The 18,470-nt window shown below is 42.8% G+C and overlaps 1 long non-coding RNA gene across 1 annotated transcript; it reads right to left on the reverse strand.

Annotated features, from left to right (window-relative positions):
• Positions 1–207: 207 nt before the first annotated feature.
• Positions 208–18,467, reverse strand: LOC112445951 (uncharacterized). The gene is made up of 2 exons (XR_003033964.2): positions 4,388–18,467; positions 208–2,028 (listed from the first exon to the last, which is right to left on the reverse strand). It is a non-coding gene; the product is annotated as an uncharacterized lncRNA (long non-coding RNA).
• Positions 18,468–18,470: the final 3 nt, after the last annotated feature.

Here is an 18,470-nt window from a genome sequence, read left to right on the forward strand (position 1 = left end):
TTTCAGGCAGATTCTTTACCATCTGAGCCACCAGGGTGCCCCCAAATTTCAGGAAAGCAGCATGCCAAAATTGTGAATAACTGTCAGGATTATGGTTTAAGGACTGTATGTATGTTTCTACTTTCTGTACTTTTAAAGATTTTGACATGAGCATCTATTTGATGATTAGAGGTACTTTTAATTCTAAAAACAAGAATAAAATCACAGTTGTTTTTTTTTTTTTTTTTTTGGTGGACGAAAGGGTGTCAGTTTGATTTACCAGTTAGTAATTTTTTGGGACCAGTTTCAGTGTATTGGTAGAGGTAGAATCTTGCTTGTAAACCTGAGTGGTGTGTGAAGGTTTTGTTGTCTGTTGTTGTTTTAGAATGAGAATGACAGGCATGTATATTTACAAAGTAAAAGTAGAGGCATCATAGAGAAGGATGATAACCAAAAAGCAGGGCTCCAAAAAGGGTGGGGTGTGGAAACAACTCAGGTGGATGTGGTTAATTAAACAGTAGTTCAGCAAACATATACTGAGGACATATGTGCCAGCCTCTGTACAAGGTGAGGTACTGAAGTTAATCTAGTTAGCAAGCCAGCTGAGTAAGAAATTGGTCTAAAGCAGAAGGACAGATGGAGAAGGCAATGGCACCCCACTCCAGTACTCTTGCCTGGAAAATCCCATGGATGGAGGAGCCTGGTAGGCTGCAGTCCATAGGGTCGTTGAGAGTCGGACACGACTGAGCGGCTTCACTTTCACTTTCCACTTTCATGCATTGGAGAAGGAAGTGGCAACCCACTCCAGTGTTCTTGCCTGGAGAATCCCGGGGATGGGGGAGCCTGGTCACACAGGGGTCTGACACAACTGAAGCGACTTTACAGCAGCAGCGGCGGCAAAAGGACAGATGCCTCATCCTGCTTGAGACTCAAGGTGAAGACACAGAACTTTGTTTGCAAAGTAGAAATAGAGACACAGAGGTAGAAAACAAATTTATGGATCCAACAGCGGGAAGGGGTAGTGAGAAGAATTGGGAGACCAGGATTGACACATATACACCACTATGTATAAAATAACTAATGAGAACCTACTGTATAGCACAGGGAACTCCACTCAGTGCTCTGTGGTGACCCAAATGGGAAGGAAATCCAGAAAAGAGGGAAGATAGGTAGATAGATGTATAGGTGATCCTGAGCACACATAGCTGATTCACTTTGCTGTACAGCAGAAACTAACACAACATTGTAAAGCGGCAAAATATAAAAAAAGATGAAGATATAACAATGGGTAAACTCACAGCTGTTTGTGAATAGGGGTCGGTAATTTATAGGAGTCCTTGTCTGACGGCTTTCTTGTTCTTGTGGAATAGGATGTGAAGTTACTACTTGAGAGTTAGGAAGGTGGGAGTTAGTGGACTTAAGAAGAGTGGCCATAGTGTTGAAGAGAGGATGAAAGGGAGGAGGATGAAAGAGAGATGACAAATAGTACTGTTATTAAGTAAATGAATTAGGAAACAGTGGTGAGGGTCTAACAGAAACCGTGAACGTATAATCCTTGGAACGCGTAACCCATTGGAATGGTGGTGGTTGTCCAATCACAGTCGTGTCTGACTCTTTGCAACCCCATGTACTACAGCACACCAGGTTTCCCTGTCCTCCACCATCTCCCAGAGTTTGCTCAAGTTCATGTGCATTGAGTCAGTGATGGTATCTTACCATCTCATCCTCTGCCGCCCTCTTCTTTTGCCTTCAATCTTTCCCAGCATCAGGGTCTTTTCCAATGAGTTGGTTCTTCACATCAGATAGCCCAAGTATTGGAGCTTCACCTTTAGCATCAGTCCTTCCAATGTATATTCAGAGTTGATTTCCTTTAGGATTTGGTTTGATCTTCTTGCAGTCCAAGGGACTCTTGAGAGTCTTCTCCAGCACCACAGTTCGAAAGCATCAGTTCTTCAGCACAGCCTTTTTTATGGTCCAGCTCTCAGTGACACCGTTGGAAAGGTATCAGTTCGTTTATTTCTGCTGTTTTCTCTAGTAACGCCTAGCTGCCTGGGTACAAGAGCAGAGAAGACTTATTATTGTGTAGATCCTGGATCATGATTTGTAGACAGATGAAGAGGATTGACAGAGGAACAAGGGGGTAGAAGGTGTTGGTGAAAGAAGGAATACTTGATTCAGACTGGGTAAGAAGGTTGGCTAAGGAAAGTATGATAAACTCAGGTCAAGAGAAGCCTTAATAAGGTCAAAGAGCAGATGATTTAGAAGTGATAAAGCTGGAAGCTCAGGACATGGTGTCACAATGATGTTGGCGTTTCAGATTTCAGAGTTGGAACTCTTCCATGTCATGACAAGGGCAATAGGAACAGGCGTTTCAAGTGGAGTAAAGGTAAAGATCGTTGGGGTGTTAAAGAACTAAGGGAGTTTCCCTATCAAGCTGCCAGGGTAGGTGGCTCTTGTGTTTGAGCTTTTGTTCTATCTTATTAAGCCTAACTGTATTTTTTTTTTTTTTTTTTTATAAAAGGAAAATTGAAGAGTCTTAACTGAGAAAACAATAATAGCAACAATAAAAGAATTATGGGCTTAGAGTGTTGGGTCAGTAAATCAAGGTGTTTAAATGAATCTAGAATTATGCAAGACTGGGGAGGAGAAGATGAAGCCAACTTCCAGTCCCGGTATAGGAGTGACCAAGAATAGCAGAGAATATGAAGGAGAATTTAGCTTGATGGAATGAACTCCAAAGTAGGAGGGGTTACATACGAATGTCTTGGAAAAATAAGGGCCTGAGGATGGCACTAGGGAACTAGAGTGTCTCAGTTCCCCCACTTTCTGATATAGGAGGGGAAAACCCTGTAGGTCTGCAAATAAAGCCATGTTTAAGGGTAGCTTCAGTGTAATTTAAATGAGTGGGTTGAGGGAAATTCTTTGAAGAGGAGTTACTGTGTATCAGAGGTATCAGAGAAATGACGGGGCCAAGGTTGAAAGTAGCAGAGTTCTGCATTTGGGGCAGAGTCCAAAGATTATAGAGATGGCAACCACTTGTGCAATGAATTAGCCTTAAGGCTCCCAACTTGGTTCAAAAGTTGTTTGGTACCAGTTTTTACCGAAGGCCTCACGGGGCTGTGGAGTTCAGCGTCCTCAGGCCTGCCTCTCAAGGCTCTGAGGGGAAGATTAAGCATTCCGTCTCCGAAAAGACATTCTGGGGAAAAGGGAATGGAATAGTAGTTTGAACAGTGATCACAAAGAGGAACAAGTAAGCCAGATTAAAGGAACAGCTGGAGGAGGGTCCTTCATTCACACCTTTATCGAGTATTGGCCTCCTACCAGGACTCTGTCATGCTCATTGCTACATCCCCAGTATCAAGTGTTTGGCACATATGTGTTCAATAAATATTTGTTGAAGGAATAAATTGTTCACTAACTTATGTTCAGATTAGTCTGTGAGTATTTGGAAAAAAGTAAAGAGTTTGACCTCTTTCAACAGTCTCTGAATGGCAGCAGTAGTGGATAAGCCAGGAAATGAAACTTCAGAGAGAACCATGTTGGAAGGTTACTCCGCACACAAAGCTGGGTCTCCCTCTTGGAAAACTTAGATGAGCCCCATGACTAAGAGCAGGTAAAGGTCAAGTGCTCAGAATGTCAACCAAGGATTGCTTTTTCTGTGAAACATTAACTTCTGACAGGAAGAGCACTCAGCACTGACAGCCACATTGTGGTAAAGTGGCCCCTTCAGGTAAGAGAAGAGTTTTGGTATAAACGGAAGTTTTAGTGACAGAAGCACTTAGTGTTTTTATAATAGACGGACTTTTTTTGAACCTTCTTCTGATATATTTATCATGGGTAGATACTAGAGAGTAATACAAAACATGAACTCTTAGTTATTAAATCTTTATTATTATATTTAGATTGAAAAGACTGAACACAGGACAAAAACTTTCCTCAAATTACTCACGTTAACTGCTAGAGCAACAAGGATTGTTCTCGATCGAGTACCAGCTACTTCCCTACCTTACAGTCCCAACCGCAATTAGTAACATCAAACTGATACTTGCACTACAATATTTATATTTTTAACTGCATATAAAACTCTCATGGTAGAAATTCAAACATAAGTAGACCTATGAGGGAAATTTGGGGCGGGTAGCAACCCACTCCAGTGTTCCTGCCTGGAGAATCCCAGGGATGGGGGAGCCTGGTGGGCTGCCGTCTTTGGGGTCGCACAGAGTTGGACACGACTGAAGCGACTTAGTAGCAGCAGCAGCAGAGATAACTTAATCTACCTTCATACGCAGTCTGAATCAGGTGGATTCCTTGAACTGTCTTTCACAGCATTTTTAATCACCCCACGTAGATACCACCTACTCAAAATATACAAGGGCTTCCCAGGTGGCGCTCGTGGTAAAGAACCTACCTGCCAACGCAGGAGACATAAGAGACTTGGGTCAGGAAGATCCTCTGGAGGAGGAAATGGCAGCCCATTCCAGTACTCTCGCCTGGAAAATACCATGGACAGAGGAGCCTGGTGGGCTACAGTCCACAGCATAGGGTCACAAAGAGTCAGACACAACTGAATCGACTTGGCATGTATGCATGCAAATACACAAAGGGAAGTCCTGGCATCATTCAGTGATCATGAGTCCTGGTTTGACATTAAAGTCCATGTCTGAAGCATCTGTTATGATAAGGAAAGTCTGAATCACCCTCAGACTTCCCTCTATTACATTTCTGAGTCATTTCCTTTTCTACTGACCCAAACTGAGTACATGCAGAAACTATCCAAAAGTACAGTTTTGGAACCACAGGACTTTTGAAATCATTGAGTTCAGTGAAACTGTGACCAGGAGATCGTGCCTTTTGCCCAGTTGCACAGGCTCTGTCAGACAGCTCAAGGCCCTCTTCTCTAGAAGCTGATCTCACGCAGATTTGGGACTCCAGCTGAAATTTTTTGTTGTTGTTTTTAGAAGTAAACAAACAAAATACTCAAGTTGGAAGTCTGAGAGGAATTCAGGGCTGAGGGAAACAAGCTGGTGTTGCATGGTGCTCCTTTCAAGTAATCTGACCGGTCACTGGTGCTCCCCCATGGGACCAAGGAGAGGACTTACGTAGGACCAGCATGTTATTACTTTCCACCTTGGGACTATTAACATTTTGGACCAGGTACTTTGTTATGGGAACTGTGCTGTGTATTTTAGGATATTAACAGCCTCCTCATCCTCTACTCACTAGATGCTCAGTGAGGACAATCAAAGAAGTCCCCAGACATTGCCGTGTGTCCCCTGGGATCCCCTGGTTGGGAGCCACTGTGCTGACTAGAGGAAGAGGTTCTTGTAACTCCTGCCTGGGGCTGTTTAATCCTCCCAGCAGGGCCTGTTATTCCTTCACCCTTGTGCCTGGATTCTCTCTCACCTTTCCCCTGGGGCCTCTAGGCCTTCATCAGATGGGATCCTCAGATGGGTGCCCTGAAAGTGGCACCTGTGGTGAAAATAGGAAGCAAAAGTTTCTACCCTTACCCTCTTGCACCAAGGGGATCCCCCTGGCTGGATAGGAATTTACATAATTGGTTAAAATAAGACAAAATGTATGCAAGGCTTAACTCTCAACTGTAACTGCAGTGAATCAAGGAGAGAGCAGAACTTTAAGCCCCTTTCCTATCTTGACAGTGGGCTGGGAAGGGGAGATAAGGACATACCAAAGGAATCTGCCCTTTCTGCACTATTTCCCCTTGACTCAGCTGTCCTACTTCCCCTCCCCAGCCCACACTCATCCTCACCAATGCCCGTATTTAGCACTGCAAGCCTGCGTTGTCATAGAAAGACAGAAACCAGATGGTTGCTATGAAGATTTGTTTACATACACACACACACACACACACACACACACACTCTCACACACACCCTAGGGCATGGCCCAGACTGCGCAATGGCGATGAGTGGCAGTTCTTCCTGGGATGTGTGTTTTTCTTTCTCTTAATTTGCTGTTACCCCATCACCTCTTCTGTTCTCCCCACGTTTTCATGCTGCTGCTTCTGCTCCCAAGTAACACTTCCTACTGACCAGTACTGTTCTTGAACCTTTCCTTTGCCTCAAGAAATCACAGTTTAAGAACAGAATTACTTAACCTCCACCCCTCAATCTATGAGGAAGATTATAAACCTTAGATGACTTTTGCTAGAATTAAATTAGATATACATAAAAAAACTTGGGAATGACAACGTACATTCTCAATGAATGGAATTTGTTCCTATGCTAAAATAAAGCCTGCTCTGCGGCACCTGGGAACCAGCCACAGGTGCCTTTGGAAATCTTAGCTCATGCTTTCTGTTTGATGGAAGAAGAAAGCTATTGAGGGAATGTCCTTTGTCCTGTAGAATGATGGAAGAGCAGAATTGTGCGTGGGGGGAAGATTGCCTTGTTTTTTGCCTTTGTCGTACGCAGTTGGAAAGCTGTTTGGGGATGGAAAATCTGCATATATGATCTCTTCCTCTCTGCAGTCTGAAATGAAGGTTACGGGAAAGAAATGACACAAGACATAAAACCATTGCCTGGCTGGAATGGAAGCACATAAGGGAGGCGGAGTGTTCCCCGGGCCTTGGGCTCTACCTGGAATTTTCTGGAACTTCCCTGGTGGTCCAGTGGCTAAGACTCTGTGCTCCCAATGCAGGGGGCCCAGGTTCCAACCCCTGGTCAGGGAAGTAGATCCCACTTGCCCCAACTAAGACTCAGCACAGCCAAATAAATAAATAATTCTTTTTAAACTGGAATTTTCTAATACCATATAGAGAGCAGGTACTTCCACCCGTGAAAATAGGTAAGATTTCTCTTCTTCAGCTTGAATTTAGTGTGGAACTATGTTCCTACAGGAAGTCTGAGTTCTTCCCAACACACTGAGGAAAATAGAAGAAAACATTATTATGTACCTTGATTTTCACCTCTGTCCTATGTTACAGAATAGACACTGCTGTCCTATTTTTACAGATTAAAAAAAAACACAAAAACATTTGACTGAAAAAAGAAAGATGAATTCTAAACTGAGAATTGTGGTTACATCTGGAAGGGAATTAGAGGAATGGAATTGGAGGTGATACTCAAAGGAAATTTAGTCTCATCTGTAATGTTTTGCTTTTGTTTACAAAGAGTATTTATGTGTTAACTATGCGATTAAAATTAAATTTTGAATAGTAAGACTATTTGACAAACTTTTAATGAAGCTCAGAAAAGGTAATTTATCTAAGGTCATTTGATAATTACAGACTCTAGGGTCCATGGCTGCCTACCACCCCCATCCCAACCCAGAGCACATGTCCTGTGCATACCCTCAGAGAGAGAGAGGTGTGGAGCCAAGAGGGAGTCCTGAGCTTTCCCTCTCAAGGGCAGTGGGGTCATTGTGGTGGACCCTAGACCTTAGCTTGCTTTTTTTTATATATATCACTAAAGGGTAGTATAATCAAACCATGTCAGACCAAGTTGATGACAACCCTATGACTTGGTCTGTGGAATATGACTAAATCACACAGACCCAAAGGGAATAGGGAAGGATGTAAAGCAGGATTGATAAAGGAGATTATGTTTTGCACTTAAGATTTTAATTGGATGTTTCAGCTGGGGTACCAAGATATAATAGATATGGAATTCCAAAGGGTGACACCAGACAGAAGTGCAGAGGTTTAGAGGAAATTGCCAAGGACCAGCTCCGCAATTTTTGAACCCTCTTATCCATTTTAAGAGTATAAAAAGTGGAGATAGGGTTTACAAGGGAGATTTCTTTGGAGAGAGCTAGGACCCTGTCGTGAGTTATGTCCAGTCTAGGGGAGAAGGTGTAGACAGTACTCCCCTCTTTTCACTGAAGCATCTGATGTTTGTTCCTGGGTAAGAGGTAATCATTAGACTGTGTATGACTCACAGGAGAGGAATTTCAAGGCAAAAGTTGGCTAACAAGGGAGTCTGAGGTAACAGAGCTACACCTTGGAAGTAACTGCACCCCCTTCTGACAAAGGGTCAAATATACATGAATCCTGGGAACCAAGTATGGAGCCAGTTTCAATCCTGCTCAAGAGAACTCCCGGAAACATAGTGGGACTCTTAACACAAGGTTCTGCGTAGAATGGACCTCTGGAAAACAAAAGGATGAGAGAGATAGTGGCGGCCATAGAAATATGTTGTGTCACGTCACTTCAGGGAAGCTGATACTGCCTCTGGAGGGACCAGCAGGAAATCCTCTGATGGATCCACACAAATGCCCACGAGACAGTGGGCTTCCAATGTCAGGATAAGAGCTGAAGCCACCAAGAACTTTCCTCCCACTTCCTTCTGCTCCCTTCCAGGAGGTGTCAGTATCAGCATCTAGGAAGTAGAGGAGAAGCCAACTACTGCCCTTCCACAAAGCCAGCTTGCCAGCTGTACTGGTCCTAACTGTGGCCGGGGTTGGGGGCGGGGGTGTGGATATGCTGTCACCTATAATGAAGACTGATGTGTTTGTTCAAATATTTCTAAATCATGAGTATGTTCTGCTACTACAGAATTGAACTTTAACTTTTATTACATCCCTTCAGTTGGTACTTGTTAAACATTCCAGCTATCCTATTTGTATTTATTCTATGAGGCATTTAATTGGCACTCATGGAATGAGATTATTCCTTCCAGTTTGTAGTCTGAAGTGCTTTTGAAGGGCTAAGATCATCTCCACAGTAAAGCTACTCAAAAGAAGGGAGTTTTAGGGACTTGGGGTTTGGTAAATCTGGCTGAGACCAAGGAATTTAAAATAGACTCAAAGTCATTTGGGACCTCGAGGATCAACTAGTTCTAATTCCTCCTGAATTAATCTTCTCCGCAGCACCCTGCCAAGTGATCATTTAGTTTTTTTCTTGACTAACTCCAGTGTCTTAGAATATACTACTATCTTCACCCTCTTAAAACTCTTCAAGTATGTGAGGACAACTTCTCTATAGATCTCATTTCACTAGTCTAAACATTCTCACTTCCTTCAGTTATTGCTCCTTGACCTGGAATGGACTTCTGGTATCTCCCTGACTACTTTCTGGATGAGTTCCAATGGTGTCAGTATGCGTCTCTAAGTTTGGTCCAGATGTGACCTGACTGAGGCAAGAAGAAATAAATCATCACCTCCTGGCTGTAGACTTGGACTGTGAGAGAGCCTCGGTCCTCTCAGGTTTCCTTCAGTGTGCACCCTATCACACCGTTGACTCATTAAAACTAAAACCTAGAGGTGTAATGTTGGGGATGAAATAGAGTTGTTTTATTTTTGTTTTATAAATAACATATGAATACATTTATAAAACTTGTAAATAATAGAGATTACATTCTTCATTCAGAAAAACTGCAAAGGCAGTCTTCCTTGATCATTTCTCCAATTCTGGTCCTTTAGTTATACATCCTTCCAGATTTTTTTCTGCCTATTTACAGGTATATATACATTTAGAAATATGTAGTTGTATAGGATTTTTCAAACACACAGTACCAAATGGTTTGTGTTGTTCTACATCTTTTTTCACTATAATTCAGACACTTTTTCATATATGTACATACAAAGCTATCTCACTCTTTGTAGCTGCTATAGTAAGGCTCCCATAATATGAATGTATAACAATTTAACCATTCTGTTGTTGGGACATCAGTTCAGTTCAGTCGCTCAGTCGTGTCCAACTCTTTGCGACCCCATGAATCGCAGTACCCCAGGCCTCCCTGTCCATCACCATCTCCCGGAGTTCACTCAAACTCATGTCCATCGAGTCAGTGATGCCATCCAGCCATCTCATCCTCTGTTGTCCCCTTCTCCTGCCCCCAATCCCTCCCAGCATCAGAGTCTTTTCCAATGAGTCAACTCTTCACATGAGGTGGCCAAAGTACTGGAGTTTCAGCTTTAGCATCATTCCTTCCAAAGAAGGAAGGAATCCCAGGGCTGATCTCCTTCAGAATGGACTGGTTGGATCTCCTTGCAGTCCAAGGAACTCTCAAGAGTCTTCTCCAACACAGTTCAAAAGCATCAATTCTTCAGCGCTCAGCTTTCTTCACAGTCCAACTCTCACACCCATACATGTCCACTGGAAAAACCATAGCCTTGACTAAACAGACCTTTGCTGGCAAAGTAATGTCTCTGCTTCTCAATATGCTATCTAGGTTGGTCATAACTTTTCTTCCAAGGAGTAAGCGTCTTTTAATTTCATGGCTGCAGTCACCATCTGCAGTAATTTTGGAGCCCAAAAAGATAAAGTCTGACACTGTTTCCATTGTTTCCCCATCTATTTCCCATGAAATGATGGGACCAGATGCCATGATCTTTGTTTTCTGAATGTTGAGCTTTAAGCCAACTTTTTCACTCTCCTCTTTCACTTTCATCAAGAGGCTTTTTAGTTCCTCTTCACTTTCTGCCATAAGGGTGGTGTCATCTGCATATCTGAGGTTATTGATATTTCTCCTGGCAATCTTGATTCCAGCTTGTGCTTCTTCTGGCCCAGCGTTTCTCATGATGTACTCTGCATATAATAAGTTAAATAAGCAGGGTGACAATATATAGCCTTGACATACTCCTTTTCCTATTGGGACATAGATTGTTTCTATTTTTTGTTATTACAGAGTTTCACAGAAAATTAAACAATAGCAGACTCCATTGTCAGACTTCACAGAGGAGAAGTCTGGGTTCTATACCTCAGGCCAAAATGAGAAAAATTGAAATGTAAACCAAGTTTGCTACCCCTTTCAAGTTTACTCCTCCTCGTTGTTTTTCTCAAGAGCATTTCAGCTAGTCTTGGCCCTTTGGTCTTCCAAGTAAGTTTTGGAATCAATTTATCCATTTCCTTATTTGGAACTGAGCCAATTGATGGCTCAGATGGTAAAGCGTCTGCCTACAGTGCGGGAGACCTGGGTTCGATCCCTGAGTCAGGAAGATCCTCTGGAGAAGGAAATGGCAACCCACTCCATTACTCTTGCCTGGAAAATCCCATGGACAAAGGAGCCGGGTAGGCTACAGTCCATGGGGTTGCAAAGAGTCAGACACGACTGAGCGACTTCACTTCACTTATTTGGAACTACATTCAACCTATGCATCAGTCTGAAGGAAAACTGACATTTTTACAATTATGAGTCTTCCTATATGTGAACTTGATTTGTGACTCTAATTCAGTTTTGTTTAATGTATTTCAATAGAATTTTACAATTTTCTCCCTATAGTTTTACACAGAGTGAAAGAGACTGCTAGTTATGCTTCCTTTCTTCTATAGCAACAGAATTCCCAGTTTTTAGCTGGGTACACAGACACTCAGAATAAAGACTGTATTCTTAGAATAAAAACTCTCTTGCAGGTAGGAGACCATGTAACTAATTTCTAGTGGTGTGTGCCTGTGCTCAGTCGCTCAGTCATATCGGACTCTTTGAGACCCTTTGGAGTGTAGCTCTCCAGGCTCCTCTGTCCATGGGATTTTTCAGACAAGAATCCTGCAGTGGGTTGCCTTTTCCTTCTGCAGGGTATCTTCCCAACCCAGGAATTGAACCCATGTCTCCTGCATCTCTTGCATTGCAGACGGATTCTTTACCACTGAGCCATCAGGGAAGCAATAATTTTGAGCTAACAGGATGTTAACAAAAAAGATACACAACTTCAGGGAAGTGTCATTAAAGAAAGCTAGGCACCCTTTGCCTACCCTTTTCTACTTCCTGCTGGTTAGAATGCAAATAACATGGGTAAAGATAGCCACCTTGGACCATGAGGTAGAAAAGTATGTTTGAAGATAGAAGAACAACATAATAGAAGGAATATAAGTTCCTGATCATTATGGAACCACCATGCCAACTCTGGGTTTGTTCGAAAGGAATAAGAATGAATATTGGATAGGGCAAACAGCAGTGTCTGTCACACCTTCTGGAGGGCTACTGAACCCTAATTCTATGCTAGTGTTACCTGTGGAGACTAGGGCCTGAAATTATGATTTTACAGGCAAAGATGGTGGATTAACTGTTAACAATGGCAAGGTAGGAAGATACTGATACTGAAGGCACAGTATGAAAGGGTACGATGTTCAGTAAGAAGTGTAGAAAATGTCAAAGAAGTTCAATGAATGATTTTGACATTAAAAACATGAGATCAACCTTTTAAGTGTGTGATCAACAATGATCTTTAGAGATTATTTATGGGGGAAGGTTTAGGGAAAGTTATGTGCATTTTAGAAATAAGGCAAAAAGATGACTATATGATCTTTTAATATCATGTTAGAGCATTTTCAGATAAGTTCACCAGAGAGTCATGAGATTGTCTTGGGGGATGCAATTCTGTTTGATTAGCACCCAGTTTTTCAACCTTCAAAAATTAGAGGGTCGTGTGATAAAGTATGATATGAAGAGGCCTTCAGTTCAGTTCAGTTCAGTCGCTCAATCGCGTCCGACTCTTTCCGACCCCATGAATCGCAGCACGCCAGGCCTCCCTGTCCATCACCAACTCCCAGAGTTCACTGAGACTCACGTCCATCGAGTCAGTGATGCCATCCAGCCATCTCATCCTCTGTCGTCCCCTTCTCCTCCTGCCCCCAATCCCTCCCAGCATCAGAGACTTTTCCAGTGAGTCAACTCTTCACATGAGGTGGCCAAAGTATTGGAGTTTCAGCTTTAGCATCATTCCTTCCAAAGAAGGAAGGAATTCCAGGGCTGGTCTCCTTCAGAATGGACTGGTTGGATCTCCTTGCAGTCCAAGGAACTCTCAAGAGTCTTCTCCAACACAGTTCAAAAGCATCAATTCTTAGCGCTCAGCTTTCTTCACAGTCCAACTCTCACATCCATACATGACCACTGGAAAAACCATAGCCTTGACTAAACAGACCTTTGCTGGCAAAGTAATGTCTCTGCTTTTCAATATGCTATCTAGGTTGGTCATAACTTTCCTTCCAAGGAGTGTCTTTTAATTTCATGGCTGCAGTCACCATCTGCAGTGATTTTGGAGCCCAAAAAGATAAAGTCTGACACTGTTTCCACTGTTTCCCCATCTATTTCCCATGCAGAAAAACATCTATTTCTGCTTTATTGACTATGCCAAAGCCTTTGACTGTGTGGATCACAATCAACTGTGGAAAATTTTGAAAGAGATGGGAATACCAGACCACCTGACCTGCCTCTTGAGAAATTTGTATGCAGGTCAGGAAGCAACAGTTAGAACTGGACATGGAACAACAGACTGGTTCCAAATAGGAAAAGGAGTACGTCAAGGCTGTATATTGTCACCCTGCTTATTTAACTTATATGCAGAGTACATCATGAGAAACGCTGGGCTGGAAGAAGCACAAGCTGGAATCAAGATTGCCGGGAGAAATATCAATAACCTCAGATATGCAGATGACACCACCCTTATGGCAGAAAGTGAAGAGGAACTAAAAAGCCTCTTGATGAAGGTGAAAGAGGAGAGTGAAAAAGTTGGCTTAAAACTCAACATTCAGAAGAGGCCTTAGAAATAGCTTAAAAGCAAAACATTAGACTCAATTTGAAGAAAGAACAAGATGCTGTAGGAATTCTAGAAATTTCTAACAGCCGAGTAGAGAGTCTTCCCAAACTTTTTATATATAGGGCCTCAAAACAAAGACAAAATGTTGCTTTACTAGGCTGAGGAATAAAAGAGTTGAGTAATTAAGAGAGTAAGAATAAGAGCAAGGGTTTTCTAATTAGAAAGGGAGAAGGCAGCGCTAGTGGTAAAGAATCTGCCTGCCAATGCAGGAAACACAAGAGATGTGGATTCCATCTCTGAGCCAGGAAGATCCCCTGGAGGAGGACATGGCACCCCATTCCAGTATTCTGGCTGGGAGAAATCCATGGACAGAGGAGCCTGGTGGGCTATAGTCCATGGGGTTGCAAAGAATCAGACACAACTGAGTGAGCACAAGCATAAGGCAACATGAGATGCTAAGTATGCCCAATTTCAGGCCCCAAGGACTGGAGAACAAAGCTAGTGGAGTACATCTTAGATATTATACTAAGACTTTTTTTTCTATTTTGAAAGAAATGATGTGAATGAATTCTCTGAAACAAAGCCTCATTTTAAGGAGGAAATGTGCTCACAATTTGGGGACATTTCAAAGGATTCAATACATGCCTACAAGAAGGGCATATAGTCAGGATGTCAACAACGCTTTTCCCGTTAAGGACTGTGGCCATTATCGCTATCCTAAGAACAAGAGCCATTCTTGATGTGTGTGTGTGCATGCACACTCAGTCATGTCCGATTCTTTGCAACCCCATGGTCTGCAGCCCACCAGCCTCCTCTGTCCATGGAATTTTCCAGGCAAGAATACTGGAGCAGGTTGCCATTTCCTTCTCCAGGGGGTCAACTCGTGTCTCTTGCATTTCCTGCATTGCTAGGGAGGTTCTTTGCCAGCTGAGTCACTGGGGAAGCAGAGATCTTCTAAGTGAACTAAAATGCCCTGAGGACAAGCCCTCCTGGACATGCTGGAAATACGCTGACTCCTTGCCTCTGAGCTGTATAGACCCTTCCCCGCCCTGGTTAGAGTAGTGCTTCTCTAGGGCCATCCACAGCAGTCTGGAAGGTGGTCTGCCTGCTGATCTTGTATAATATGGATGCCTGTTTTATGATAATGTCACACTGTGTTGTTCCATCCTCTTAGTCATCAAGCCCTATAGACTGCCTCCATAATGTCATGTTATTTTTTCCATTTCCATGACCACTACCTGAGTTCAGGTCACCATTAATTCTTGCCTATCGTATTGCAGTAGCCTCCTAATTGAGTTACTTCCAATCCTTTCTCTCTGCATCCATTCTAAAACCAACAATTTGAGTAATGAACCTAAATTAGAGCATATATCATGGTACTGTAGTTCTTGTTGTTATTTAGTTGCGAAGTCATATCCAACTCTTTATGACCACATGGACTGTAGCCCACCAGGCACCTCTGTCCATGGATTTCCCAGGCAAGAATACTGGAGTGAGTTACCATTTCCTTCTCCAGGGGATCTTCCTGACCCAGGGATCGAATCCACTTCTGTGTTAGCAGGCAGGTTCTTTACCACTGAACCACCAGGGGAGCCCACTCTAGTTCTTAGAGATCCCCCCTTTTTAGTCCCTAGAAAAGGTCTAAGCTTTTCAACTGGTTTTCAAAGTCCTCAATAATATGACCCCATCCTGCTTTTCTAGCCTTTGTATATCCCATATTAATAAACATTCATATTTATCCATTCAACAATGGGGTGTTTGCCATGGGTCAGGCATAGCTAGGGTTACAAAAGAAAACAAGGTATCCAAGCAGATTGCCAGTGGAAAAGAGGAAAAAAACTGAAGAGTAACTAGTATGGAAGAAGGAAAACCAGGAGACTATGGTGCCCAAAAAATCACATGAAGAAAATGTTTCAAGAAGGGAATGATTAAATACGTATTAAATACTGCTAAGTCAAGTAAATGAGGACTCCAAATCAACAACTGGAGTTTGGCCATGTGAAGGTCATTGCTGACATTGACAAGAATAGTTTCAGTGGAGTAGTTGGAATGAAAGCTTGGTTGGGGTGAGTTCAAGAGAGAGAATAAGGAAGTTGAAGGTTTTTGCTACACAGGGGAACATCAAGAATTTAGGTTCTAGGGACTTCCTTGGCGGCCCAGTGGTTAAGAATTCAAGCTTCCACTGCAGGGGGCACAGGTTCAATCCCTGGTCAGGGAACTACGATCTTGCATGCTATGCAGGGCAACCAAAAAAAAAAAAAAAGAGAGAGAGAATTTAGGTTCTGGGAAGTCTTTCTAAAGATGTGAGAGAGAACATCAAGTTTGTTTGTTTGGTGATGGAATTATTCAATATATAGAGAGAACTGATGATGCAGGGGATAACTGCAAGTACTTGCGGAGGCAAAGAAGATGGGATCCAGTGCACAAGCAGTTGATCTGAGATAGCAGAGAAATTTCAATCATTTTAACCATAGTGATGGCAAACAGAATGGAAACAATTGTAAATAAGTAGACTTGGTGATGAGAAATAAAGTTTATCTCTTGTGATTGCTTCCATTTTCTCAGTGAAGTAAGTTAACAGCTGAGAGTGAGGAAGGGAGGAGAGAATATGGGAGGCTGAGGGACATAAGAGAGGATGTGCAATGGTCATCTTGGATCACAGGAGACTGAATTGATTAAGCAAACACAATTGGATTACTGAGCACTTGAGATTTCTAGCTATAATTAAGGTGACACCTGCAATGCATTTCCTTTTTTAGCCTCTGAAGAAAAAGCTTTCACACACAATTTTTTAAATATATTTTTAATTGGAGGATAATTGCTTTACAATATTGTGTTGGTTTCTGCAGTGTATCAACATGAATTGGCCACAGATATATGTATGGCCCCTACCTTCTGAACCTCCCTCCCACCTCCCACCACATCATTGAGCACAAAAATTTGCTCAACCTCTCTCCCCTCAATCTAAAACTGCATTCTAGAAAGCAGAGCAGAATACTTCCATGTCTTCTTCCTCTAGGTTGTCTAGCCCAAAGCAAATTTTCCAACCTCTCAACTCCAATATTAAGCTGTTGATGCCTCCTATAAAGCATAAATTCCATCTCACATTATGGTTAGTTGCTGTGCAAGATTGGAAGCTCCTTAAATAGAGAAACTATATCTTATTCACTACAACCACAAGATGTTTCTCTCCATCCTCTCTACCACATATTATAAATCTCCCTGGTTTTAGGTCTTGCCCAAATACATAATTGTGTGTTATGAATGCCCTATTTCCTTACTAAACAGATAGTTTCAGAAATAGGAAACTTGCTCACCTTTCGTGCTTACGTCCCTCAAATATTTTGCTCTTGAATTTTAGCTATTATTTTTACAGGTCTTTTAACAAAAAGAAGTTGCTTTAATAAATGTTAATTCATACATATGGTATGTAGCAGGATCCTTGTCCTCAAGGAGTTTACCCCTAGAGTCAAATGTCTTAGAGGAGGTGCTGACAGAGCAAGGCTTGTAGGTAAATAGCACCAGAGTATAGAGATGGGGAATGGGAGAAAGCAAATAGGGAGACAGAAATAAAATTTAGCTGGAGCAGAACAATTTTGTTTTGTCAGTTTACATAACGTGATTCTATAGGGCAGTCCCCAGCTTGTTTAACTTATATGAGAATACATCACGAGAAATGCCAGGCTGGATAAAGCATCAGCTGGAATCAAGATTGCTGGAAGAAAGATCAATAACCTCAGATATGCAGATGACACCATCCTTATTGCAGAAAGTGAAGAGAAACTAAAGAGGCTTTTGATGAAGGTGAAAGAGGAGAGTGGAAAAGCTGGCTTAAAACTCAACATTCAGAAAACGAAGATCATGGCATCCAGTCCCATCACTTCATGGCAAATAGATGGGGAAACAATGGAAACAGTAATAGACTTTATTTTCTTGGGCTCCAAAATCACTGCAGATGGTGACTGCAGCCATGAATTTAAAAGACGCTTGTTCCTTGGAGGAAAAGCTATGAGAAACCTAGACAGTGTATTCAAAAGCAGAGACATTACTTTGCCAACAAAGGTCTGTCTAGTCAAGGCTATAGTTTTTCCAGTAGTCATGTATGGATGTGAGAGTTGGACCATAAAGAAGGCTGAGCACAGAATTGATGCTTTTCAACTGTAGTGTTAAAATCTGGTGTCCCCTGAACTGCAAGGAGATCAAATCAGTCAATCCTAAAGGAAATCAACCCTGAATATTCACTGGAAGGAGTGATGCTGATGTTGAAGCTCTAATACTTTGGCCACCTGAGATGAAGAGCCGACTCATTAAAAAAGACCCTGATGCTGGGAAAGACTGAAGGCAGGAGGAGAAGGGAATGACAGAGGAGGAGATGGTTGGATGGCATCACCCACTCAATGGACATGAGATTGGGCAAGCTCAGGGAGATGGTGAAGGACAGGGAGGCCTGGTTTGCTGCAGTCCATGGGGTCGCAAAGAGTAGGACACGACTGAGCGACGGAACAATAGGGCAGTCCATTGAGCCTCCCCATTTCCAAGGAGTTGAGGATGTGCAAAATAACTATAGACCACCCCCAACAGTGCCCTCTTATTTAATCCATATTATCTAAGACTGTTGTTCCCCATCTGTAGCAGAATTTACTTATCCCTTTTCCTCAAAGTCTGAGTGACTCGATAGTTAAGGCTTTGGGAATGGGGGGGGGGGGAATCTCTTGCACAAAAACAGGAGCGGCTCCCATATCACGGCTTAGGAAAGCAGAGAGAGCCATCAATAGGAGACCCAGGTGGGCGCGAAGCCAGGGCGCAAGCCCACCAGCTCATGCGCCGAAGCCGCCGTTTTTACGTAACCAGCCGCGAGAGGCTCCGGGGAGCCGGAAACCCCGCCCTGCCCCAGGCCCCGCCCCTGACTTGACCCCGCCGGTTAGGTGCCGTGCGCAACCGCCGGAAGCTTTCTCAGCCTTCCCCATTTACGGGATACAGATAAAGTGTTTTTTTTTAAGAGCTCCTGACGCCATTGCGTAGGACTGGCCCTAAAACCGTGATCTCGGAGCGCCTCT

Source organism: Bos taurus, chromosome 3 (assembly GCF_002263795.3).
Source record: "Bos taurus isolate L1 Dominette 01449 registration number 42190680 breed Hereford chromosome 3, ARS-UCD2.0, whole genome shotgun sequence".
Classification (NCBI taxonomy): domain Eukaryota; kingdom Metazoa; phylum Chordata; class Mammalia; order Artiodactyla; family Bovidae; genus Bos; species Bos taurus.